This window comes from Mauremys reevesii, unplaced genomic scaffold (genome assembly GCF_016161935.1).
Source record: "Mauremys reevesii isolate NIE-2019 unplaced genomic scaffold, ASM1616193v1 Contig85, whole genome shotgun sequence".
Taxonomy (NCBI): Eukaryota; Metazoa; Chordata; order Testudines; family Geoemydidae; genus Mauremys; species Mauremys reevesii.
This window is the reverse complement of record NW_024100901.1, coordinates 307,634-332,554: the sequence shown is the minus strand read 5'-3', so window position 1 is coordinate 332,554 and position 24,921 is coordinate 307,634. Positions and strand designations below refer to the sequence as shown.

At 53.9% G+C, this 24,921-nt stretch overlaps 3 non-coding genes across 3 annotated transcripts; 1 reads left to right on the top strand and 2 right to left on the bottom strand.

Annotated features, from left to right (window-relative positions):
• Positions 1-5,036: 5,036 nt before the first annotated feature.
• Positions 5,037-5,108, bottom strand: TRNAA-UGC. Its single transcript has one exon. It is a non-coding gene; the product is annotated as a tRNA-Ala (tRNA).
• A 15,532-nt stretch (positions 5,109-20,640) lies between these two features.
• Positions 20,641-20,720, bottom strand: TRNAS-CGA. Its single transcript has one exon. It is a non-coding gene; the product is annotated as a tRNA-Ser (tRNA).
• A 1,414-nt stretch (positions 20,721-22,134) lies between these two features.
• Positions 22,135-22,206, top strand: TRNAQ-CUG. The gene has a single exon. It is a non-coding gene; the product is annotated as a tRNA-Gln (tRNA).
• Positions 22,207-24,921: the final 2,715 nt, after the last annotated feature.

Here is a 24,921-nt window from a genome sequence, read left to right as displayed (position 1 = left end):
GTTTAGCTTATCAAAAGAAGATTGAAAGGTGACTTCATTGAAGCGTTGAAGGGCCTTAATGGAGACAAAAGATTGGGTATGAAAGGGCTTTTAATCGAGAGAAAGGCATAACAAGACCTAGTGGCTGGAAGGTGAAAAGAGACAAATTCATATTAGAAATAAGACACAAATATTCAACAGCGAGGATGATTCGCCACAGGAACAAGCTACCAAGGAAAGTGGTGGATTTGCCATCTCCTGATGTCATCTAATGGAGACTAGATGCCTTTCTGGAATGTGTTTGCCCCAAAAGTAGCTATTGTGTCAGACAGGAGGCCTGTGATATGCAGGGGGTCAGATTAGATGCTCTAATGGTCTCTTCTGGCCATAAAGTCGACTAATTTCTGAAAAACTGAGTGTAGCATTGGGAGCAGCGCCTGATGCTCTCCTGTCTAGCCGGCTTGCTTACTAGAACAAATGCTCCTTGAGTGGGGTGAACCACAGGGAGTAGCTCAAACCTGCAAAGTGCCTGGCCAGGGGCAGGACATTAGCACAGCAAGGGAGGGGTGTGGCAGTGACATCACAAAGGCCTTTTGCAGGACCTCAGACTATTGGTCCAAGGTGGTGGGGAGGTGGTGACCTCACAGAGAGATGCTGACATCAGCCAGGCAGGAGAGGGGCGAGGGGCCAGGGAAACCTCAGAGACCCCTGTGGCTTTGCTCCAGCAAGTCTCCTTCTCCAGGTCTCTCTTTGAGGACTGAGAGAGTATTCGGGTTCACGGACGTGAGCGCCAGGAGGAACCTCTTTCGTGTTTTCTCCTCCCCTTTTAGTGATATTACTAGAAAACAGCCGTCCCTGTTTAGAAGGTAAGAGCCTCCTCGAGGTTTGAAACCTGTTCAGTCTGATCCATCTGGTGACCGTTGAATTCTAGGCATAGAAAACACGAGCTTAAGGAGGCAGAATTTTATTGCGCACCTGGGATTTTGTCCCTTTGAATCACTGGGGTCATTACGGTTTGTCCTTTTGGTTTCACCTTTTCCTCCATCCATCCTTCCCTCTTTCTCTTTGTCTCTTGCTTCTTTTGGCCTTTCTCCTGTTCCCCGCCCAACACCAGGAGGGGTGTGCGTATGTGTCTCAGGGGAGTGCTCGGCAGCTCCCACTGTGGGAGGTCCACCCGAAAATGTGGGGCTGAAATAGTGCTCAGGCAGTGATTCCCACCAGTGACCTGGGCCATCCTTTGGGCGAGAACACTTAGCCTCCCGTCCTCAGTCTCTACCCTGATTGGCTGAGCAGGGGGTTATTGACAGGGAGGAGACTCAGGTCCTTGTTGTTCTCTTTGAAGCCCAAGGAAATAAGTCAGAACCAGTCATATGTTTGATGAATTTTGCTGCTCCTCTGCATTAATTGTGTCTGAGCAGTTCATGATTCTCTCTAACATTGCAGTTCTCTTCAAATACTTGCTGAATATTTATTGTTGGTCTGGAGCTCATCTGAGAGCACTTTATTCAGGTCATTCAGTGTCTGAAATTCAAGATCCGATGGTTAGTTTGAAAATCAGGGCTCTTGGGTCCTATTCCCAACTCTGCCACTGGCTGGCTGGGTGACCTAAGACAAGTCAATTCTCCTTTCTCAGCCTTAGCTTCTTCCTCTTTCAAGTAGGGATAATAATGATCCGCTCCTACCTACCTCACGGTGGGTGGGGATCCATTGGAGAGTGTCACTAGGAGTAGTGCATAATATGCGGTGTGCTATCACATTTACTCAGAGCAGATTATGACATAATAGAATAGCTGAAATAGTCTATTTTCTTTGTATTTTTTATTTTGAAATTGTTGAGCAGCAACTACTTAGCTCAGACTGAAGCATCTTATCTAATGTTTGAGATCTAAGTGTCTCCTCTTTGTGTGCGACGAGACAGTTTAACACACTGTGACAAACAGGAGATGCTTTTGTTTTGCACCAAAATATTTTGCAAAGAACTTTCATCTCACTTGTTTTGATTTAGAGAAACAAACTGGTTTAGTCTGAAGGGGATTTTCTGACAGAAATGGTTTCAATGAAATTTCCCCACCATCTCGATTCCTGGGCTCTATCCCTGCCTCTGTTTTTTTTTTTTTTTTGTCCATTAGAACAGGAGTCAGGGCTGTTGGCTTCTCTTTCTGGCTCTGCCACCACCTTGCTGTGTAGGCCCTTGGGAAGGTCGCTTCCCTTCTTTGTACTTCAGGCGTCTCCCCATCTGTCCAATGAGAACAGGGACAGTTCTCGAACTCTGGGCAGTCATTTTCGGCGGGGCCCCGGCAGGGATAACTAAAAATTTATATAGATATATATATGTATATATAAAAAAGACTTTCATTCCTTAGGAACCGGTTCCCTATAAAAAGTTCTGATTTAAGGGATGTGCCACAGTATGTATTTTTTGTACCAATAGTGTTACCATGCGTCCGTATTTTCCCAGGAGGAATTTTTAAATTTTTAAATTTTAAAAATTCCTCCCAGACAGTGATTTAAGAATCAAAAAGCCTGACATGTCCAGGAAAATACGGGTGTATGTTAACCCTACCTACAGTTCTTTTTAAAAAAGATGGGCCTGAACTAGAAACGAATTCCATTTTACATGTGTGGGTCCCTGCCACTCCCTGGGGGTGTGCTAGGGTGACCAGATGTCCTGATTTTATAGGGATAGTCCCAATTTTTGGGACTTTTTCTTATATAGGATCCTAATAACCAACACCCCCTGTCCCGATTTTTCACACTTGCTGTCTGGTCACCCTACGGTGTGCACATGTGTGGGTCCCAGCTGCTCCCTGCCCCCCTCATTGAAGCAGGTGTGCAGGGTTACTGCCCGGGGAACTGCAGGCACCAGTGGACATGGGGCTGGCTGGAGGCAGGGCAGGGGCTGACTGGAGGTAGGATCTGGCTGCAGGCAGGGCAAGGGGTGCGGGGCTGGCTGGAGACGGGGTGTGTGGGGGTGGCCGGCTTCCGGGGGGGGGGGGTGCAGCAGGGGTTGGCTGGAGACAGGGCAGGAGGTGCTGGGCTGGCTGCAGGCAGGGCAAAGGGTGCGGGGCTGGCTGGAGACGGGGTGTGCAGGACTGGCTGGCTTTAGGCGGGGGTGCAGCAGGGTTGGCGGGCGACAGGGCAGGAGGGGCTGGGCGGGCGGCAGCCAGGGCAGGAGTTGCAGGGCCGGTGGTGTAGGGCTGGTGCGGGCAGGGGGGTGTGGGGAGCTGGCTGGCTTCAGGCAGGGTCGCAGGGGGTACGACAGGGGTTGGCTGGAGACAGGGCACGGGGTGCAGGGCTGGCTGCAGGGGGTGCGGGGCTGGTTCAGGCAGGGTGTGCAGCAGGGGCTGGCTGTGAGCAGGAGGTGCTGGGCTGGCTGGAGACAGGGGCTGGCTGCGGGCAGGGCAGGGGGGGGAGGGGTGGCTGGAGCGGGGGTGGTTGCAGGCTGGTGGTGTGGGGGTGGCTGGTGGCTGGGGCTTGTGCTGGCTGGGCAGGGGGGGAGGGGCTGGAGGCAGGGCAGGGGGTGCAGAGCTGGCTGGAGATGGGCTGGCTGTGGGCAGGGGGTGTGGGGCTGGCTGGAGGCAGGGGCTGGCTGCGGGCAGGGCAGGGGGTGTGGGGCTGGCTGGAGGCAGGGACTGGTGCAGGCAGGGCAGGGGGTGCAGGGCTGGCTGGAGATGGGCTGGCTGTGGGCAGGGGGTGTGGGGCTGGCTGGAGGCAGGGGCTGGCTGCGGGCAGGGCAGGGGGTGCAGGGCTGGCTGGAGACGGGCTGGCTGTGGGCAGGGGGGTGTGGGGCTGGCTGGAAGCAGGGGCAGGTGTAGGCAGGGCAGGGGGTGAGGGGCTGGGTGCAGGCACGGGGTGCAGGTACAGAGGGTCCAGCCCACCCTGTACGGTAAGTGCCCCCTCCTCCCTCCGTCAGCACCGGGGTAGCAGCAGCAGCCCAGGGCTTGGGGGCTATTTAAATGGCCCGGGGCTCCCCTGCTTCCACCGCCCCAGCCCTGTAAATAGCTGAGGGAGCCCTGGGGAAGCGGGGGGGCTCTGGGGGCTATTTAAAGGGCCGGGGCGGTAGAAGCAATGGGAACCCTGGACTTTTTAAATAGCCCCCAGCACCCCGCAGCCCTATCCCAGCCCTATCCCAGCCCCTGCTGGGAGCCCCAGGCCCTTTAAATTGCCCCCTGGGGAAGCCGGGCCACCCTGGTACAGCGCACCAGCTCTTGCCAGTACGCAGTACCAGGGCTTGGGCACGGGGCCCTCTTAGGGTGGGGCCCAATTCAGGGAATCAGGAGAATCGGCCTAAAGCTGGCCCTGTGTGGGGTGGGGTGGGGTGGGGCAGGACTTGGTCCCATTCTGGGCACCACAAAAATTATCCAAACCTGCCGCCCGTCCAGCCCAACCTTCTGCTGATGCACTCAGCCCACACCCGTGCAGGGTTTGAAGCTTCTATTGCTTAAACTCCAGGACACTGAGGATTTCAGCTCCCTTTGCCCAGAGGAGCTTTCACCCCACTCCCAGCCAGGTTCTTGTCCATGGGATCACTGTAGGGGCTGGGTCCCGCTGGATCTTTTCTCTCTCTACGACAGGCCAGGGTGCAATAACTGGGGCATCTGAGCACCCAGGACCTTCTGTGGGGCTGCCATTCCCCTTCCCCTTCTGTGGTCTCGGCTGTCATTGACTCCAGACTCTTTTCTATCCATCGTCAGCACCATCCCAAGCCAGCTGCACTCGCCTCAGAAAGACAGTGTCCCCTGGTGGGTGTAAATCACTGACCTCTCTCCTCCCTGAGCACTGACTGACCCTCTGTGTCCTGGCCTCTCAGTCTGTGCAGATGGGACCTTTCCCTCCAGTGCTGGAGGATTCGCCCTTCTCATCTACCCTTGTCCCAAGCAGCACAGCCGGTGGGAATCTTACATGTACTGAGGTGACTTAGGAGCAGAACCCCCCCCCAGACCTTCCATGCAATTGGCACTTGCCCCTCACTGAGCAGGATTAAAACTCCTGCAGGGAGACTGCTGGGCTACATCCCCTCTGGGCATGAGCAAAGCACCAGGGTGAAAAAAAGAGCTTGGAGATGCTGGGGATTGAACCCAGGGCCTCATACATGCAAAGCATGTGCTCTACCACTGAGCTACATCCCCAGCTGGGCTGCAGGTTACACTCAGAGCTGTCCTATTTCCAGAGCACCCAGTGGCCTAAGAGCAGCCTGGGGGACACATTCCCTGATCTGAGGCCAAACCTGCTGTCCTGGAGGCTGCTGGTTCTTAGGGGTCACTTTGCAGTAGGGCCAGATTCGATGTGTGGAGCAGAGAGAGTGGGTGCCCTGGGCTCAGGGTGCAGAGATGCACTCAGCCCTCTCCCCTGCATTGGGGGAGGGTGCTGCCACCCCCTGCTGGAAGGTAATGGGGGGAGGGGCACTGTGAGTCTCTCAGCACCTGACCCTGGTGGCAGCCGTGGTGTGGGAAGCTCCAGGTGTTTCTAGGATCTGCTCTTTCCACCTGCCTGTGAAGTCCAGCTTTCCCCAGCACATTCACTGCGGTGCAATTGGGTCACTGTTTCCATGGCTGAACAGCAAAGAATCACTCCCAGTTTCCCTTCTATCATCATCAGGATTAGCCTGTGTCGGTGGTTAATGAGGTGGGTCTAGTTGTAGATTGTTATTCATTCCCCACCTTGACAATTCACACTGTCCCTTTCCCATGCAGATTCCCAGCACCTCGGTGATCCTGGTAGCAGGGGTTGGGGCCTGAGATTTTCAGGGATCTTTCCCTCCACCTGCAGTGAACTCAGCTTTTCCCCATCCCAGACAATCCATGAAATAACAACAGGGCATAAAGAAAAGGAGGGAACATCTCACGGCCAGGGCTGGATGTGCCCAGGGCCCCTGCTTGTCCATTGTTTCCATGGAATTTGGCCCCTGCTTGCACAAGGGACAGAGAAAGATCTTGCTGTTCCTGTGTCTGTGCAAGGAAAATTGTGCTTCCCTAGGAAAGAGAGGCGGGAAATGGCCCCATGATGGGACAATTTCCTCAGGATTAAGACCTAAGGACTCAGGCTGAGAACTGATATAACCCCACTCATCTGGGATTTAACAAATTGTCTTCCCTGGAGCAGGGCCACTTCCAGTGTTTTTGCCACCCCAAGTGGGGGAAAAAAAAGCTGCAATCAACTGCAGCTCTACCTCTGCTGCTTTTGGCCACAAGTCCTTCCCTCTGAGAGGGACTAATTGCTGCTGAAGCCTTCCCTTTCCATTGACCGCCCCAGGGACCTGCTTTCTGCGCTGGTGCCAGCCCTGCCATGGAGACACTGGGAAGATGCGGGGAATCAGGAAAATAACATGGATTTGTTTATGTTGTAAGTGAAGAATAACTGAAGCGTTTTTGGTTTAAAGTCACTTTTCCTTCACTGGGAATTGAACCTGGGAATTGAACCCAGGCGTTGGCAGTGAAAGTGCCAAATCCTAACTAACCACTAGGGAGGTGATGCTGTTGTTTTTCTTCTCACTTATGTTACACTTTGGGTACGTCTACACTACGGGATTATTCTGAATTTACATAAACCGGTTTTGTAAAACAGATTGTATAAAATCGAGTGCGCGCGGCCACACTAAACACATTAAATCGGTGTGTGCGTCCATGGTCCGAGGCTAGCGTCGATTTCTGGAGCGTTGCACTGTGGGTAGCTATCCGTAGCTATCCCATAGTTCCCGCAGCCTCCCGCTCCTTGGCATTTCCGGTTGAGATCCCAGTGCCTGATGGGGCAAAATCATTGTCGCGGTGGTTCTGGGTACAGCCTCACCCTCCCTCCCTGAAAGCAGCAGACAACCGTTTCGCGCCTTTTTTGCTTGGTGAACTGTGCAGACGCCATAGCACAGCAAGCATGGACCCTGCTCAGCTCCATACCGCAATCGTGAATGTTTTAAACACCTCGCACACTCTCGTGCAGTCTATGGTGAACCAGGACCTTGAATCCGAGGCGAGTAAGAGGCGGATACGGCAGCGCGGCGATGACAGTGATGAGGATGTAGACACAGAATTCTCTCAAACCGCGGGCCCCGGCGCTTTGGAGATCCTGATGGTAATGGGGCAGATTCTATCCATTGAACGCCGATTTTGGGCCCGGGAAACAAGCACTGACTGGTGGGACCGCATTGTGTTGCAGGTGTGGGACGATTCCCAGTGGCTGCGAAACTTTCGCATGCGTAAGGGCACTTTCATGGAACTTTGTGACTTGCTTGCCCCTGCCCTGAAACGCCATAATACCAAGATGAGAGCAGCCCTCACAGTAGAGAAGCGAGTGGCGATAGCCCTGTGGAAGTTTGCAACGCCAGACAGCTACCGGTAAGTCGGGAATCAATTTGGAGTTGGAAAATCTACTGTGGGGGCTGCTGTGATGCAAGTAGCCAAAGCAATCACTAAGCTGCTGCTACGAAAGGTTGTGACTCTGGGAAACGTGCAGGCCATAGTGGATGGCTTTGCTGCACTGGGATTCCCTAACTGTGGGGGGGCGATAGATGGAACCCATATCCCTATCTTGGCACCGCAGCTCCAGGGCACCCATTACGTAAACCGAAGGGTACTTTTCAATGGTGCTGCAAGCACTGGTAGATCACAAGGGACATTTCACCAACATCCACGTGGGATGGCCAGGGAGGGTTCATGACACTCGCGTCTTCAGAAGCACTACTCTGTTTAAACGGCTGCAGCAAGGGAATTACTTCCCAGACCAGAAAATAACAGTTGGGGATGTTGAAATGCCTGTCGTTATCCTGGGGGACCCAGCCTACCCCTTGATGCCATGGCTCATGAAGCCATACACAGGCAGCCTGGACAGTGGTCAGGATCTGTTCAATTACAGGCTGAGCAAGTGCAGAATGGTGGTGGAATGTGCATTTGGCCGTTTAAAGGCGCGCTGGCGCACATTACTGACTCGCTCAGACCTCAGCCAAACCAATGTCCCCTATGTTATTGCTGCTTGCAGTATTCTCCACAATCTCTGTGAGAGTAAGGGGGAGACCTTTATGGCGGGGTGGGAGGCTGAGGCAAATCACCTGGCCGCTGATTACGCGTAGCCAGACACCAGGGAGATTAGAAGAGCACACCAGGAAGCGGTGCGCATCAGAGAAGCTTTGAAAACGAGCTTCATCAATGGCCAGGGTACAGTGTGACTGCTGTGTTTGTTGATGAACACCCAACCCCCTTGATTGACTCAGTCCCTGTAAGCAACTCCCCCTCCCCCTTCGAGTACAGCTTACTTATGCAAATAAAGTCACTCTCATTTAAAAAGCATGAATTCTTTATTAATTCATTATAAAAAGAGGGAGAGAAGTAAGGGTGTGGTTTGGGAGGAGGATAGGAGGGATGGAGAAGGCCATTAAAAAAATTCACAGTAACGACAGCCTTCTGGTTGGGCTGTCCACGGGGGTGGAGTGGGCGGGTGCACGGAGCCTCCCCACGCGTTCTACACGTCTGGGTGAGGAGGATGTGGAACATGGTGAGGGTTGAAGGTGGTTATACAGGGGCTGCAGCGGCACCCTGTGATCCTGCTGCCGTTCCTGAAGCTCCACCAGACGCCGGAGCATGTCAGTTTGATCACGCAGCAGCCCCAGAGTTGCATCCCGCCACCGCTGATCTTCCTGCCGCCACCGCTGATTTTCCTGCCGCCACCTCTCATCTCGGTTGTCCCTCCTGTCCTCACGTTCATCCCTCCTGTCCTCACGTTCACTGGCCTCTTTCCTGTAATTTGATACCACGTCCTTCCACTCATTCAGATGAGCTCTTTCCTTGCGTGTAACTTCCATAATATCCGAGAACATCTCATCTCGCGTCTTCTTTTTCCTCCGCCTTATCTGTGCTAGCCTTTGGGATGGAGGAGGGATGGTTGAAAAATTGCAGCTGCATGAGGAGATAAATATTTAGAAAGATACATTTTACAGAACAATGGTTATACTCTTTCACAGTGAACAGCACTATTCACCTAGCACATATGATTTCCCTACAAGGTCGCATTTTTCATCTTAATAGTGAGTGCTTGCAGCCCTGGAGTTACAGATCTCACAGACACAGGTCCAGGCATCAGAATTCAGCTTGCATGCGGCCATGGTAAGCCACTGTCTTTCGGCTTCTGTAGTGATTTACCCCTCCCCCCAATGCATGGCTAATAACATGCTAGCTCCCTGCTAATCAACACCCTTCCCACCCCCCCCCACCCACTGCGTGGCTGGTAGCTTGGGGAAGATCGCTGGTGACCAAACACAAAAAATATCATTGGCATTTCACTCCTCCCCTCCCCCCGCTTCGCTACGTGCAGGAAAGGTTTTTTTTTAAGCTGCTGCAGTCCACGAACCCAGTAGTAAAATGGCCACCCCCCTTACTTAAATTCCTGATTTTTAACCAGGTTATCCTGAACGATATCACTTTGCTGAGGATAACACAACAAGATAAAGAGCGGATGCTTCTTGAATGCCAGCAGTCACCGGGACCATACGCTGCTATGCTTTGCCACGCAATGATACCTGATTACTTGCTACATGCATGGCGTGGTAAAGTGTCCTACCATGGTGGGCGGAACAAGGCTGCCTTGCCCAGAAACCTTCTGCAAAGGCTTCTGGAGTACCTACAGGAGCGCTTCATCGAGATGTCCCTGGAGGATTTCCTCTCAATCCCCAGACATGTTAACAAACTTTTCTAAGTAACTATACTGTCTGCGAATGCATCCCAAGTCCTCAGGGCAAATCAATCATTAAAAAAGGCTTGCTTAAAAAACACTGTTTGCTATTTGCAAAGGTACACTCACCAGAGCTCCCTTCCATGGCGTCATTGTCTGGGATTGTCTATAAGGTGCCACAGGATTCTTTGTTGCTTTTACAGATCCAGATCCAGACTAACACGGCTACCCCTCTGATAATTGTCTGGGATAGTTGCTTGTGAGGGCTGGGAGGAGGGTAATTCCGTCAGGGTGATAAAAGCTCCTGGCTGCTGGGGCTCACGGAGTGCTGTGTGCTCTGCTAGGTCTTCCTCCTCTTCTTCATCTTCATCTTCCCCGTCTGCATAATTCTCAGCCATGTCAGAGATTACAACCCCCACCTCGGAATCCACGGTCAGGGGTGGGGTACTTGTGGCGCAGCCCCCTAAAATTCCATGCAGCTCATCATAGAAGCGGCATGTTTTTCGACCTGCCCCGGATCTTCCGTTTGCTTCTTTGGTTTTCTGGTAGCCTTGTCTGAGCTCCTTAACTTTCACTCTGCACTGCACTGAGTCCCTGCTGTGGCCTTTATCCATCATAGCCTTAGAAATTCTTTCAAATACTTTTTCATTTCGTCTTTTGGAACGCAGTTCTGTTAGCACTGAATCCTCTCCCCATATAGCGATCAGATCCAGTACCTCCCGTGCAGTCCATGCTGGGGCTCTTTTTCGATTCTCAGGAGACTGCATTGTTACCTGTGCTGATGAGCTGTGCGTGGTCACCTGTGCTGATGAGCTCTCCACGCTGGGGAAGCAGGAAATGAATTTCAAAAGTTCGCGGGGCTTTTCCTGTCTACCTGGCCAGTGCATCCGAGTTCAGATTGCTGTCCAGAGCGGTCACTGGTGCACTGTGGGATACCACCCGGAGGCCAATACCGTCGATTTGCGGCCACACTAACCCTATTCCGATATGTTAATCCCGATATTAGCGCTACTCCTCTCGTCGGGGAGGAGTACAGAAACCGATTTAAAGAGCCATTAAAATCGATATAAGGTGCCTCCTAGTGTGGACGGTTGTGGCGTTAATCGGTTTTACGCTCCTAAAACCGATTTAAACGCCTAGTGTAGACCAGGCTCTTCTTAGGCTACTTTCTATCCAATTTCTGAAGCTGCTCCATTGTCCATTCCCTATGGGGCTAAGAGCAGAAAGTGCAGGAATCCCTGTACTCAGGGTCACAACCTGAGCCCAACCCAAGACACTGAAACAAACACAAATGATGCTTCCTCCAGCAGGATCACAGAGCAACACAAAGAAAACCCATGAGGAACAATCCTCCTCTGCCTTCATTTACCCCATTGCAAGCCTCTCAGCAGCCAACTCTTGTGGGAAGGACACTGAGCTGATAGGAGCTCTGGCACAGAGACCAAGGGAGGGGTGTTGCACCCCCTCAGTGTGAGCTGGTCACATTCTGACTCTGGAGGAGGAGGGAAAGGTGATGGCCACATGATGGGGCTAGTATGTACCACAACCATAGGCGGCAGGTTTGTATAATTTTTGGTGGGGCCCAAAATGGTGGTGCCCCCCCGCTCCCGCCCTGTAAGCCGATATAAAATGAAGCTACAACGCGTCAGTGCCACAAGATTACAAGGGTCAATTAAAAGTGGAAAGTCAGAAGCAGCACTTGCCTACTTCAATATACAGTATTATATTTTGTTGCATCTGTTGTGATGAAGTGGGAATGTTCTTAATATTTTCTCTGAATACTGTGTGGGTGCCTCAGTTCCCCCTGCAAGATGCCAACTGAAGGTGTTGGGGACAAAGAGATCAGGTGGCCTCCTTGTCCAGAAGAGACACAGAGGCCAGAGGAGGGAGTGTCAGTTTGGAGCTGGCTGGGGAAATTGGGAGAGACCCAGAACTTGGTTCTGGGCTCCCCACCCCCCAAGATGGACCTGACAGAGGGGTTCTGTTTTCTGTACCAACAAGCTCTGTTTAAACTGTGTTCCCGTCATCTAATAAACCTTCTGTTTTACTGTCTGGCTGAGAGTCACATCTGACTGCAGAGTTGGGGTGCAGCGACCTCTGGTTGCCCCAGGACCAGCCTGGGCAGACTCACTTTGGAAAGTGCATGACGTGGAAGGGCATGCTGAATGCTCCGAGGTCAGACCCAGGAAGGTGTAAGCTTCTTGCCCTGGAGACAGTCTGCTCCGAGAGAGGAGGCTCCCCCAGAGTCCTGACTGGCTTTGTATGGAGTTGTTCCAAAGCATCCCAGCATCCCCTTCCACCCCATGCACTTCCCAGAAGTCTGCACAGGCACTGACACTCCCTCCTCCGGCCTTTGTCTCTTTTCCAGGCATTAGGAGGCCACCTGATCTCTCTGTTCTCCAACACCTTCAGTTGGCACCTTGCAGGGGAAACTGATTTGGGAGAAATGAAGTAAAAGCTGCCCAAACCGAGCTTGAGCACTCCTGAATTTTGAGGTGTTCAAATCTGGAAGGCAGGTGCTGGGGGTGGGAGAGGGCTGTGGGCTCCATGGGGGAGCATGGCAGCAACAGTCTGGAGCTGCATGGAGCCAGATACGCTGGTCTGAGTGGCACAGTAAGCAGTTTGGGGGTTGGAGAAGAGGTAGGGAGTTCCGGGGGGCAGTCAAGGGACAAGGAGCAGGGGGAGTTGGATGGGGCAGAGGTTCGACGGGGCAGTCAGGGGACAGGCAGCAATTGGATAGGCATGGGAGTCTAAGAGGTTTATCAGGGGACAGGTAGGGGGGGCGGTCCTGGGGAAGTTGGGTGGGGTCTCAGGAGGGGGCAGTTGGGGACAAGGAGAAGGGAGGCTTAGATAGGGGCTGAGGTCCCAAGGGGCAGTTAGGGGCAGGAGTCTCGGGAGGGCAATCAGCAGACAGAGGCTGGGATTCAAAGGGCTCTGGGCTGCTGGCAGCCGGGGATCCCAGAGCCTTTAAATCCCAGCCCGGCTGGGAGTCAGAGGTCTCTGGGCTGTCTGCATCCGCGGGGAGCCCAGAGCCTTTTAAATCCCAGCCAGGGCCGGGAATCAGAGGGCTCTGGGCTGCCGCTGCGGCGGGAGCCCAGAACCCTTTAAATCTCAGCCTGCTGGGATTTAAAGGGCTCTGGGCAGCCTGCAACCGCGGGGAGCCCGCAGCCCTTAAAAACTCAGCCGCGGCAGGGATGTAAAGGGCTCTGGGCTGCCTGCAACTGGGGGGAGCTGAGACCCTTTTAAATCCCAGCCGCCGCCAGGAATCAGAGGGCTCTGCGCTGCCCGCTGCGGGAGCCCAGAGCTTTAAATCCCAGCCGCGGCCGGGAATCAGAGGGCTCTGGGCTGTCTGCTGCGGCGGGCCGCCCCGAGCCTTTAAATCCCAGCCGCGCCGGGAATCAGAGGGCTCTGGGCTGCCTGCAACCACGGGAGCCCAGAGCCCTTTAAATCTCAGCCGCGGCTGGGATTTAAAGGGCTCTGGGCTGCCTGCAACCGCGGGAGCCCAGAGCCTTTAAATCCCAGCCGCGGCCAGGAATCAGAGGGCTCTGGGCTTCCGCTGCAGCAGGCAGCCCAGAGCCCTCTGATTCCCGGCCGCGGCGGGGCTTTAAAGGGGTCTGGGCTGCCGGCAACCGCGGGGAGCGCCGAGCCTTTTAAATCCCAGCCGCGGGTGGGGTTTAAAGGGCGCGGGGCTGCCTGCAACTGCGGGAGCCCAGAGCCTTTTAAATCCCAGCCGCTGGGATTTAAAGGGCTCTGGGCTGCCTGCAACCGCGGGGAGCCCAGAGCCTTTTAAATCCCAGCTGCGGCTGAGATTTAAAGGGCTCTGGGCTGCCTGCAAACGCGGGGAGCCCAGAGCCTTTTAAATCCCAGCCGCCGCTGGGAATCAGAGGGCTCTGGGCTGCCTGCAACCGCGGGGAGCCCAGAGCCTTTTATATCCCAGCCGCCGCTGGGACTCAGAGGGCTCTGGGCTTCCCGCTCCAGCAGGGAGCCCAGAGCCCTCTGATTCCCGGCCACGGCTGGGATTTAAAGGGCTCTGGGCTGCCTGCAAACGCGGGGAGCCCAGAGCGTTTTAAATCCCAGCCGCCGCTGGGAATCAGAGGGCTCTGGGCTGCCTGCAAACGCGGGGAGCCCAGAGCCTTTTAAATCTCAGCCGCTGCTGGGATTTAAAGGGCTCTGGGCTGCCTGCTGCGGCGGGCAGCCCAGAGCCTTTTAAATCCCAGCCGCAGCCGGGAATCAGAGGGCTCTGGGCTGCCCGCAACCGCGGGGAGCCCAGAGCCTTTTAAATCCCAGCCGCAGCCGGGAATCAGAGGGCTCTGGGCTTCCCGCTGCAGCAGGCAGCCCAGAGCCCTCTGATTCCCGGCCGCGGCTGGGATTTAAAGGGCTCTAGGCAGCCCTGGCGGCGGCGGCAGCCGCAAGGCGCTCAAGCAGGAGAAAAAACATTGGTGGGGCAGAGCCCCTGCTTGGGATTTATTCATGGGGCTAAAGCCCCAGAGCCCCATATAAGTCGGCGCCTATGACCACAACATGGTTCTTTTATGTGGGACGACTCTGAACATTGACTGATCTCCACTCCCTTGGATTTGAAGAGATGTTTAGTTGTGCACTTGGGAACCTGTAAGGCTGAAGCAATTTTATGGATGGTGACACTACGATTGAAGGGTTTTTTAATGTTGTAGAAATTGTTAAAAACACTGAGCTTAAACAGGAACTGCCTGTTATTAAAGGCTGGTTTCCCCATGTCAGTTCCATAAGCTCTGCTAGAAACACCCTGGGTTCTCTCCTGCCTCGGTGGGAACTGGAGGGAATCGTCCCCTGCTGCCCTTGGCTCCAGGCTGGTTTTTCTAGGGAGGAGACATGGAATTGATTTGTTTGCTATTGAGAAGGGAGCCGGGCCAGTTCTCAGGGAACGAGAACTCCCAGCATCTTCCCAGCCCAGCCCAGGCTGCTGCCCTGTCCCAGCCTCTGTTCCCCAGGGGGCCCTGCGCGTTTGACTCTAGAGCAGGCCGGGAGCAGCAGCTGAGGCAGAGGACAGCCTGGGCCAGGCAGATAAGAAGGAGTTTAGCAAGCAAAAAAGGTAAAATGGCAGTGGAGTATTACCTTGGACTCGACGGCATTTCCCCATTGGTCTGTCTGCTTGGGGGCGGGGACAATAACACATCCTGCTGCATTTGTTATTTCAAAGGGCAGTTTAGAATTTTCATTCTCACACACGGTGCACAAAGCAGGATCCAACCTTTGGCATCAACTAAACGAGCTGCCCACAGATTCTGGCAGCCACAATGAGCATTTGGGTGAGAGCTCAGACCTGCCCCTGTCCCAGAGGGAGACAGGGGTCATCTGTGTGGGGACTGGACCACTGACCTACCCGCTCCTAACTCCCAAACCTTCAGTAACTCTATTATCAGTGCCTGTGAGTGTAATTTAAACCATAAGAAAAACCACACTGGGTCAGACCAAAGGCCCATCTAGCTCTGAATCTTGTCTTCTGACAGTAGCCAATACCAGATGCCCTAACAACCCGTCAACAAGGCACCACTGGGAGTGGAACCCAGGATAGTCTGTTTATGAAACAGATGCTTTAAGCCAGCTAAGCCATGGTGCCTGTGGGTGGCTAAATCAGAGTGTCTGCCCACACCCGACTTCCTGCCATCTCCACCAGGGCCTGACAAGCTTTGCTTGTCTTTGGATTCTGCAAAACAGAGGAGCAGGTGACGTTTTCCTTGCAAGCTCTGTGTGTGTGTGTGTGTGTTTATATATATATATATATATATATATATATATATATATATATATATCTTTGGCCAGGTCTGCACTACAAAGTTGTTTCAGCAGAATTATATTGTTCAGGTGTGTGAAAAACACACAACACTCTCTCGGTCAGTAGCTTGTGGCTGGTGTACACACTGCAATGCCACGTCTGGTGACAAAACTGCCCTGTTTTGCTGACAAAATAAAACGACTTTGATGAGAGGTCTGGAGCTTTTGCAGCAAACTTAAATTAACAGAGTAAACACTGCTGTTCATTATATCACCATAACTGGCCTCCTCAGTATCCCACAATGCCCGCCGTGAACTCGCCTGCCCTGTATTCCTGCTACAGAGCCTTGGGCCCCTCCCCTTTCATCGCTCCGGGAAGTTCTCACAGCTGAGCCTGCTGCTCTGCTCCGGCAGCCAGGAGCAAATCACTGCCGTGGATGCTGCTCTCTCCCGCCCTGCGAACACAGAGCTGGCGGCGGGAACTTCCTTACATGGGGGGCCACTGGCATCTGAACTGTGACACCCCCAGGACACCCCTTCCCTCGAGGAGGCTCTTACCTTCTAAACAGGGACTTCTGTTTTCTAGTAAAATCAGGAAAAGGGAAGGAGAAAACTCGAGAGAGGTTCCTCCTGGCGCTCACGTCCATGAACCCAAATACTCTCTCAGTCCTCAAAGAGAGACCTGGAGAAGGAGACTTGCTGAAGCAAAGCCACAGGGGTCTCTGAGGTTTCCCTGGCCCCTCGCCCCTGTCCTGCCTGGCTGATGTCAGCATCTCTCTGTGAGGTCACCACCTCCCCACCACCTTTTACCAATAGTCTGAGGTCCTGCAAAAGGCCTTTGTGATGTCACTGCCACACCCCTCCCTTGCTGTGCTAATGTCCTGCCCCTGGCCAGGCACTTTGGAGGTTTGAGCTACTCCCTGTGGATCACCCCACTCAAGGAGCATTCGTTCTAGGAAGGAAGCCGGCTAGACAGGAAAACACAAGACCCTGCTCCCAATGCTACACTCAGTTTTTCAGAAATTAGTCGAAAATCTAATCTGAGTGTATCTAATCTGACCCCCTGCATATCACATGCCTCCAGTATGACACAATAGCTACTTTTGGGGCAAACACATCCCAGAAAGGCATCTAGTCTTCATTAAATGACATCAAGAGATGGAGAATCCACCACTTTCCTTGGTAGCTTGTTCCTGTGGTGAAACATCCTCGCTGTTGAATTTTTGTGCCTTAGTTGTAATATGAATTTGTCTCTTTTCACCTTCCAGCCATTGGGTCTTGTTATGCCTTTCTTTGCTAGATTCAAGAGCCCTTTAATACCCAATATTTTCTTTCCATTAAGGCCCTTCAACACTTCAATGAAGTCACCTTTCAATCTTCTTTTGATAAGCTAAACAGGTTGAGGTCTTTCAATAGCTCCCTAGAAGACATTTTTCTCCAGCCCTCAGAACATTTGGTGGCTCTTTGCTGCCCCAGCTCCAATTTCACAACATCTTTTTCAACCTCCTGTGATGTTATTGACATAATCTGTAACTGTATAGATCACTGTTGCGACCACTGTTCTATATTTGCAGCCAATATGGTAGAAAGGTTGTCGTGTAAGGGGTCTATGGAGAGGTTCTGATTGGCTGATTATAATTATGCTATCTCTATAGGTGTATCATTTTTGTAGTTGACGTTATGAATATTGGCTCTATGCTGCCTGTATTTCAATCTTGTGCTCTGCTTCGGGAACACCCCAGCCAGACAAGTTGGTGTCAGTTCTGCCTAGTCTGCTTGATGGCTCATTAAGGACCATCAGCTATACAATCGACCCATTGAGAGAAGGCAGATATCCCTTGTCACTCAGCAAGGTGTGCAGGGACCTGCCTATGGACAGAACTCTAAGGTTTTTCTATGCCACATGCTGGATAGAGTGTCCTTAAGACAAAGAAAGCAAAGACCATTTGGCAAGAGACTATACAAGGCTGATGCCTCATCTCCATCTTGTCTTCAGTCCTGCTTCATACCTCTGGAGGACTTTGCTACAAACTGAAGCTCTAGACAAAGGACTGAATGACCCATCCCAGCTGTGGATGGACTCCAGAGACTTGATTTGAACCTGCAGTTTATTCCATCACTGCTACAAGCCTGAACCAAGAACTTTGCCATTACTGAATGTGAAGGGTTAAAATCCATCTGCATTTTGTATAACAACCTGGTCTATGGATTTTGCTAGCTCTTTCCAGACCCAAAGTCAGAGTATGGTCAAGGGACCAGAGGCCTAGCAAATCGTGATCAGCTAAGAGAAAGCTGGGTAAACAGAAAGCCTTGCTTGCTAAGATAGGCCTGGTCAGCAAATTGCCAGGTGTTGGAGCTAAGAACTAAAGAATTGTGTCTTATTCAGAGTTGCAGATTGAACAAAGAATCCCTGTTCCTATTGTGTTTGTCTCTTCTGTAGGAGACGGTCTTCCCACAGATCCAACCTTGAGTTTATGAGAAGTTGGCCCATGTCAGTATAAGATATGGCATCCTTCCACCTCCCTTCCCAGGGACCATGTAGTAATTTTTTGGCAGAAGGGGTTGTAGTGAAAGGAAGTTTGAGAAACCCTGGCATGGAGCATCTCCATTAATGAGCTGCAGTGACATAGAGACAGTGTTTGAAATGTTGACTTGTCCTTAGCCTCTGAATACGTCTAGACTTGACGCACTGTGGGTGATCTGACACTGAAAGTGCAGCCATGAAGATACCACACACCAGCCTTGGCTTGCTGGCAATAATCAAGCCTCCACAGAAAGACACCCATGGTTTTCTAGCCCAGCTCTCTAAGCTCTCAGCCACAACCACTTAACACAGGGGCCTTTCTACACTCTGGTTTTGTTCTCACTGAAGGGTGATTTCCAATGGTTTGCTCAGACCAGCTTCCCCAGCACACTCACTGCTGTGCAGCTCTGTACGTGTGGCCATGGCTGAACAGCAAGAATTCCTGCCCATTTCCCTACTGGCTGAAGCATGGTTAGAGTGTGTTTATGGTTAATGATGCTGCTGTAGATTGTTCATTCCCTGCCTTTGCAATTCAGACAGTCCCTTTTCCCGTCATATCGCCAGCACCTCTGTGAGTCCAATAGCAGGTCAGGTTTTCTCTGGGCACTGAGATTTTGCAGGGAGTTGGTGGCTCCTTTCTTTCCTGGAGTAAACTCAGTTTTTTATTCCATCCTTGAAGTCTCATGGAATAACAACAGCAGCATGAAGAGGAGAGGGAATATCTCACTGCCGGAGGGGATGGGGGGGAAGGTGGCCACATCCCCTCTGTTTGAGCATTGCCATTGCAGGAGAGAAGGTTTCAATGGAATCGAATGCCCTGGCTCAGACAAGAGACACATGGAGGTTTTGCTGTTCTTGGATCTGTACAAAGGAAATTGTGTTTCTGTGTGAAAATGGGGAGGGAAATGAAACACCCACATGGTGGTGCCTAAGGCAGAAGGGACCCCTATAGGATTAGAACAGGACACATTCTCAAGCAGCATGTTTCTTACTTTGCCCATCTGTCAGTTTTGATTATTATCGATGGAAATATTTTGCCATTGGGTTTTGTGTTTACACAGAAATTGACATTTACCAACAAATACGTAATTCTTCCAGTCCTGCTGAGTCTGCCGGTGGTGAGTTTAGAAGGACAGAGTCACTCCTCCCACTCCCCATGCCAGGCCTGTGCTCTCCAGGTGTCAACTTCCCACACAGCTGGGATTCTTCCTGATCTCCCCTCAGACCTCTGCCCTCCACCCCACTTCTGGGATCCCCTCCCAACACTGTCCAACTCCTGCTGGCCAGTTCCTTCCCATTCTTTTCATTTCCTGCCTCCCCTCTGAGCAAAAGCTCTGGACTGTTCCCACACTGGGAATTGAATCCAGGCTGCCTGCATGAAAACACCAATAATCCTGGCCACTAGACCATATGGGACTTGCACAAACAACAATCCATTTACACATTCACTAACACATTCATGGGTGGCAAGTTTGTAGAAATTTTGGTGGTGCCCAGAACCTGCCCCCCACTCCGCCCCCCCAAACTCCGCCCCCACCTGCCTAAGGCTCTGGGGGAGGGAGGTCTAGGTGCAGATCCTGGGCTGGGGATTAGGGTGCAGGAGGGTGCAGGGTGCAGGCTTTGGGATGGAGTTTGGGTGCAGGCTCTGGGCTGGGGCAGGGGTGAGTGTGCAGGAGGGTGAAGGGTGCAGGCTTTGGGACGGAGTTTGGGTGCAGGTTCTGGGCTGGGGGTGGGGTGTAGGAAGGGGAGGGTGCATGCTCTGGGAAGGGGTGCATGCTGTGGGTGGGTGTTTGGGGATAGGTGGGTGTGCAGGGGTGTGGGCTGTGGGGCTGCGGGGTTCTTGATGGGGGGGCGCTCTGGGCTGTGGCTGAGGATTAGGGTGTGGGGGGACGAGGGCTCTGTCTGGGGCTGAGGATCAGGGTGCGGGGGGATGAGGGCTCTGGCTGGGGCTGAGGATCAGGGTGCGGGGGGATGAGGGCTCAGGGCTGGGGCTGAGGATCAAGGTGCAGGGGGATGAGGGCTCTGGCTCAGGCTGAGGATCAGGGTGCGGGGATGAGGGCTCAGGGCTGGGGCTGAGGATTAGGGTGCGGGGGGACGAGGGCTCTGGGGCTGAGGATCAGGGTGTGGGGGGATGAGGGCTCAGGGCTGGGGCTGAGGATTAGGGTGCAGGGGGATGAGGGCTCTGGCTGGGGCTGAGGATTAGGGTGCAGGGGGATGAGGGCTCTGGCTGGGGCTGAGGATTAGGGTGCAGGGGGATGAGGGCTCTGTCTGGGGCTGAGGATCAGGGTGCGGGGGGACAAGGGCTCTGTCTGGGGCTGAGGATCAGGGTGCAGGGGGATGAGGGCTCTGGCTGGGGCTGAGGATTAGGGTGCAGGGGGATGAGGGCTCTGGCTGGGGCTGAGGATTAGGGTGCAGGGGGATGAGGGCTCTGGCTGGGGCTGAGGATCAGGGTGCAGGGGGATGAGGGCTCTGGCTCGGGCTGAGGATCAGGGTGCGGGGGGAGCAGAACCAGGGCTATGGCTGATCTATGGGGCACCAGGTGAGTGGCAGAGGCTTCAGGTGCTGAGAGTTTGCCAGACCCCTCAGGGACACAATGTGAGGGGGTGTCCCAGGGATCTCTGTGAAAGGAGCAGAACAGAATTTACTTGGGGTGGGGGGAGAATTGAGAGTGTCTCAGGGGGTTGTACAGAGGTATTGCCCGGGTGAGAGACTGGCTAAAACACAGGTCTCGCTGTGAGCAGGATTTGAACCTGCGCAGGGGAACCCTATTGGATTTCGACTCCAACGCCTTAACCACTCAGCCATCAGCACAAAAATGCCCCAATGCCAGAGAAACTGGTAAAGAATCACAATGCCCAGGTGTGAAGTCATCTGAACTACAGAATTCCCACCACAAACCTGGCTCCCAAAGCACAGGGGGGATTTGGGTTCATTCTCTTTGCTTAGCCACGTGCAGTCGCACAGAGAGCGCGTTTAACAGTCTCCCCTCCCACAGAGCGGGAAGGGGAAATGATTCTCAACTTGAAGCCTGATGTAGGGTGACCAGACTTCCCAATTTTAACGGGACTGTCCCGATATTTGCCTGTTTGTCCCGCGTCCCGACCGATATTTGGTCAGGACACTGGACAAACAAACAATTGCTCTCTGCTCAGGCACACAGGCAGAGCCCGGAGGACACTCGCCCCCAACTCCGCCCCCTCCTTCCCCCATTGGATCCCTCCCCAAATCCCCGCCCTGGCCCTGCCTCTTCCCCAAGCAGGCGGCATCCTCCTCCCTCCCAGGTTTGCACACGGGCCATGGCCAGGAGCACAGCATGGAGGCTGCTCCAGCCCTGGAGCCTGCGGGGCAGCGCAGTGGGGCTGGGGGCAGTGGGGAGCGGGCAGGACCCATGTGGGTGGGGGGCAGAGACACACATGGGGCACACACGCTTCTGCCAGGAGGGCCGGGCCCGGCTGCCTGGTTCGCCCCTTGCCCGGGAGCTGCAGGAGGGACCTGGAGTGCGGCTCGGCTGCAGAGCTCGGAGCCCAGGCTGGGCCCAGGAGCGAGGGGACAGGGAGCTGGGGTGTATCAGGGGTCGGAGCCGAGACTTGGGTGGAGGCGGGGCTGTGCCACTGCCGCCTGGCGGGGAGGAGCCTCCGGCTTTTTTTTTGCTCTGCCCCCGCGTCCCGATATTTTATCTTTGACATCTGGTCACCCCAGCCTGATGTGAATGAGGACGTCTGGACCAAGGGGGCAGGGACTGGCCTTTGCTAGAGAAACCACTGTCAAGTTTGAGCCAATTAGGACAAGTCAGCAAATAAGAACAACCTCAGGTCTCAGTAACTGCTGCAGGCAGCAAAGTCCTACAGGGAGCAGTTTCTGGCACTACACCTGCACAGCTCTGCTCCCCGGCTCTTCTCGGGCTCCTGCTCTCTCCTTAGCTCCGCCCCACTCTGGCCCAGGCAGTTCCAGCTCCCACAGAGGATGGGACCCCCTGGCCTGGTGACTCCCTCATTACACTGCCTGGCCTGTCAGTGCGGCTAACTTGGAGCTTTGGCCTCTCCCCATTGCCCCTGGGGACTGTCAGTCTCAGGGTCCTGATTTCCCATTGGCCCTTCCCCCTTCTATTGGGACTGGGAACTAGCCAACCAAAAACCCCACTAAGTTTTAGTAAGGGGCCTACAGTCCCTTACATGAGCCAGCCCCGTGAGGGTCACCACTGTGCAGAGAAAGCAGCACAAGCTGGTCCCATGGCGTAATGGGCAGCACTCAGGACTCTGAATCCTGCAATCTGAGTTCAAATCTCAGTGGGACCTTGTGTTGGCTTGTGGTAAAGCTCCCAGTGCTCAACTTCCTTGTCTCCAGCTGTCTAAGAGCCAATCTTTCCCCTCCTGCTGTGTGACTCGCCCACTGGAGCTAGGTCTTGGGTGGTGAATGGCCAAAATTGGTTGGGGCTCTAGAACTTGTGACCCTGATTCCTGTGGTTTGACCAGGTGGTTGGGATTCTTGCTGCTTCACATGAGGCCCACAAGTTTGGCCATTTTGCTTGCAGCCACGTTACCTCTTGTCCACCTGGCACTTGAAGGAAGGAGGGCCAGGGCCAGGCTTCATAGTCAGGGCTAGGCAGGAGGGAGGCAGAGTCCCAGGCTGGAGCCCAGCACCTCTCCTCCTCTGGGCACCTAGAGCAGAGGCAGCTGGTGCTGACAGCTCCAAGGGAAGGCTTAAAAGCTACAGAGCAACCGAGGGCAGGGCCAGAGGAGGAGAGGACCATGCCTATGTGTGGCCAGCAGACGGCCACAAAGACACTCGGTCAGCCTGCTCCCTGGCATGGCAAACCCCTACTGAAGACGTGCTTAATCCACTTGCTGATCAGGAGGAAAACCTGTCAAAATCTGTGTGCGAGGAGAACCCGCTTGGCTCGGAAGGAGCGAGGAAAAAGAGCAAGTGAACAAAATAACTTGTGACAGAGCAAGCGAAAAAGAACGTGAAAGGCAGAGAAAGAAATAAAGGAGAGAAAAATATTAGAAAAAGAAGGAAAGAAAGGAAGAGCGTGAAAGGCAGAGGGGAAAAAAGAAAGCAAGAACATACAAGCTAGAGAAGGAAAGGAATGAAAAAGAACGAATGAACCACAAGCGCTAGCTGAAGCTGGAATGGGAGAGTCAGAGAAAGGACAGACTGACCCGTTAAGTAAGGTTGCACCCCAGATTCTCCATGTTGGGGGCACAGGCCTCCCATTTCAGTCCTGGCCCAGCTTGGGGACCATCCATAGGTGCCTATTGGTACCCCCATGCTCTGAGCAGGGGACAAGCCCCCCCATACCCTCCCCTCGGGACATGGGCTCTCCCCAATCCTGACCCCCTTCCCGCACGCTCCTGGGAATGGGGGGAAGGTGGGGGGAAGCCGTGTGCTGAGCAGCACCGTGGGTGTCTCTCTCTGGGGCGAAGGAAGAGGATATTTTTTGTACCAGAAGGAAAGAGCAGGGGGCGGGGGTGTTTGTGGAGCCGGGGCGCACACCAGAGAGAAGAACTGAACGCAGCCCAGCGTGAGCCCAGTGCCAGTTGGAGCCGAGACGCCCGTACCTGGAGGACCATCTGCAGAACCTACCTTGATGGTGCCGTCCATCACCGCTCCCACATGGAGCTTCCCACCTAGACCCGCCTGGACGAGGTGAGGTGGTGCATTGGCAAAGGGGGCTGTTCGAGCAGGGCTCTGTGTGTGTGTGTGTGTGTGTGTGTGTGTGTGTGTGTGTGTGTGTGTGTGTGTGTGTGTGTGTGTGTGTAATATTTTGGGACGTGAAGGCACAAACTGCTGGGGCTGGTTTCCTGTTGGTGTGAGCTTTATTTTTTTTCTCTCATCTTCTTGTTTTAGGGCTAGGGCTGGGTGGCTTCCTGCGCTGCCGTTGACAAGGGCAGCGGCACAAGGGGCTCAGGGTGCAGAATCGGGGAGGGGAAGGGTGCAGGAGGTCACAGGGATAAGAATCACATTTAGCCCTTGCACGGTAATGGTGGTGCACTCACGCACTGCCACATCTTTTAGTATCACGACTATTTATCTGTACAACAGCAGCACCTTCAGAGACCGGCGCAGAATCAAGTCCCCCGTTGGGCCAGGCGCTGCCCAGACACAGCGAGAGACAGGCCATGCCCCAGAGAGTTTACAGGCTCCACACCCAAAAAGTGGGAGGAGAAACAGAGGCCCAGTATCACACAGCAGCACTGAGAATAAAACCCAGGAGTCCTGGCTCCTCCTGCTCTAACCACTAGACCCCACTCTGCTCCCAGTGTTGGGGACAGAACAGGAGCCCTGGCTCCCCAAAGGGCAGGAGTGGGGTCTAGTGGTTAGAGGAATGGAAGATGGGTGTCAGGACTCCTGGGTTCCAGTCCCAGCGCTGGGGTTAGAGTGGAGTCTCATATGTTAGCACAGGTGAGACTGGGAGCCAGGACTCCTGGGTTCTTCCCATCCCCCCCAAACCATCTTGCACAGCAGGAGGGAGCTGGGCAGGAAGTGGTGATGGGGTTAAAAACTACCAAGAAATGCAAACCCTTGAAGGAGCCTGTGCCAGACAATCCAGCACGAGGGGGGAGAGGATATGTGGCTGGGGAGGAAAAGCCTTGGGCTGCACTGGGGAGCGCAGAGCAGGGTGACACCCCAGAAACCTGCAGCAAAGGGATGGACAGGTGGGGTGGGTGGATAGAAGAGGCAGCGAGACTAAAATCTGAAAGGAGTGTGGAGTCTAGTGGTAAGAGCGGGGCGGGTTTGGTGGTCAGAATTCCGGGGTTCTATCTCCAGCCCTGGGAGGGGAGTGGGGTCCAGTGGTTAGAGTGTGTCAGGGGGAGAGCCAGGACTCCTGGGTTCTCTCCCTGGCTCTGACTCTCTTGTGCAATCCCTCGGCAGTTACCCAACTCACCAGCGTGTGGGAGGCGAGGGGCTGGGGCGGTTGTGACACAGCCCAGAGTCCCGTACTGCCTTTGTTACCCAACCCGGGGCAGGGTGGGGATGGCCTGGGAGACCCGCTAAGAAAGGCGCTTCTG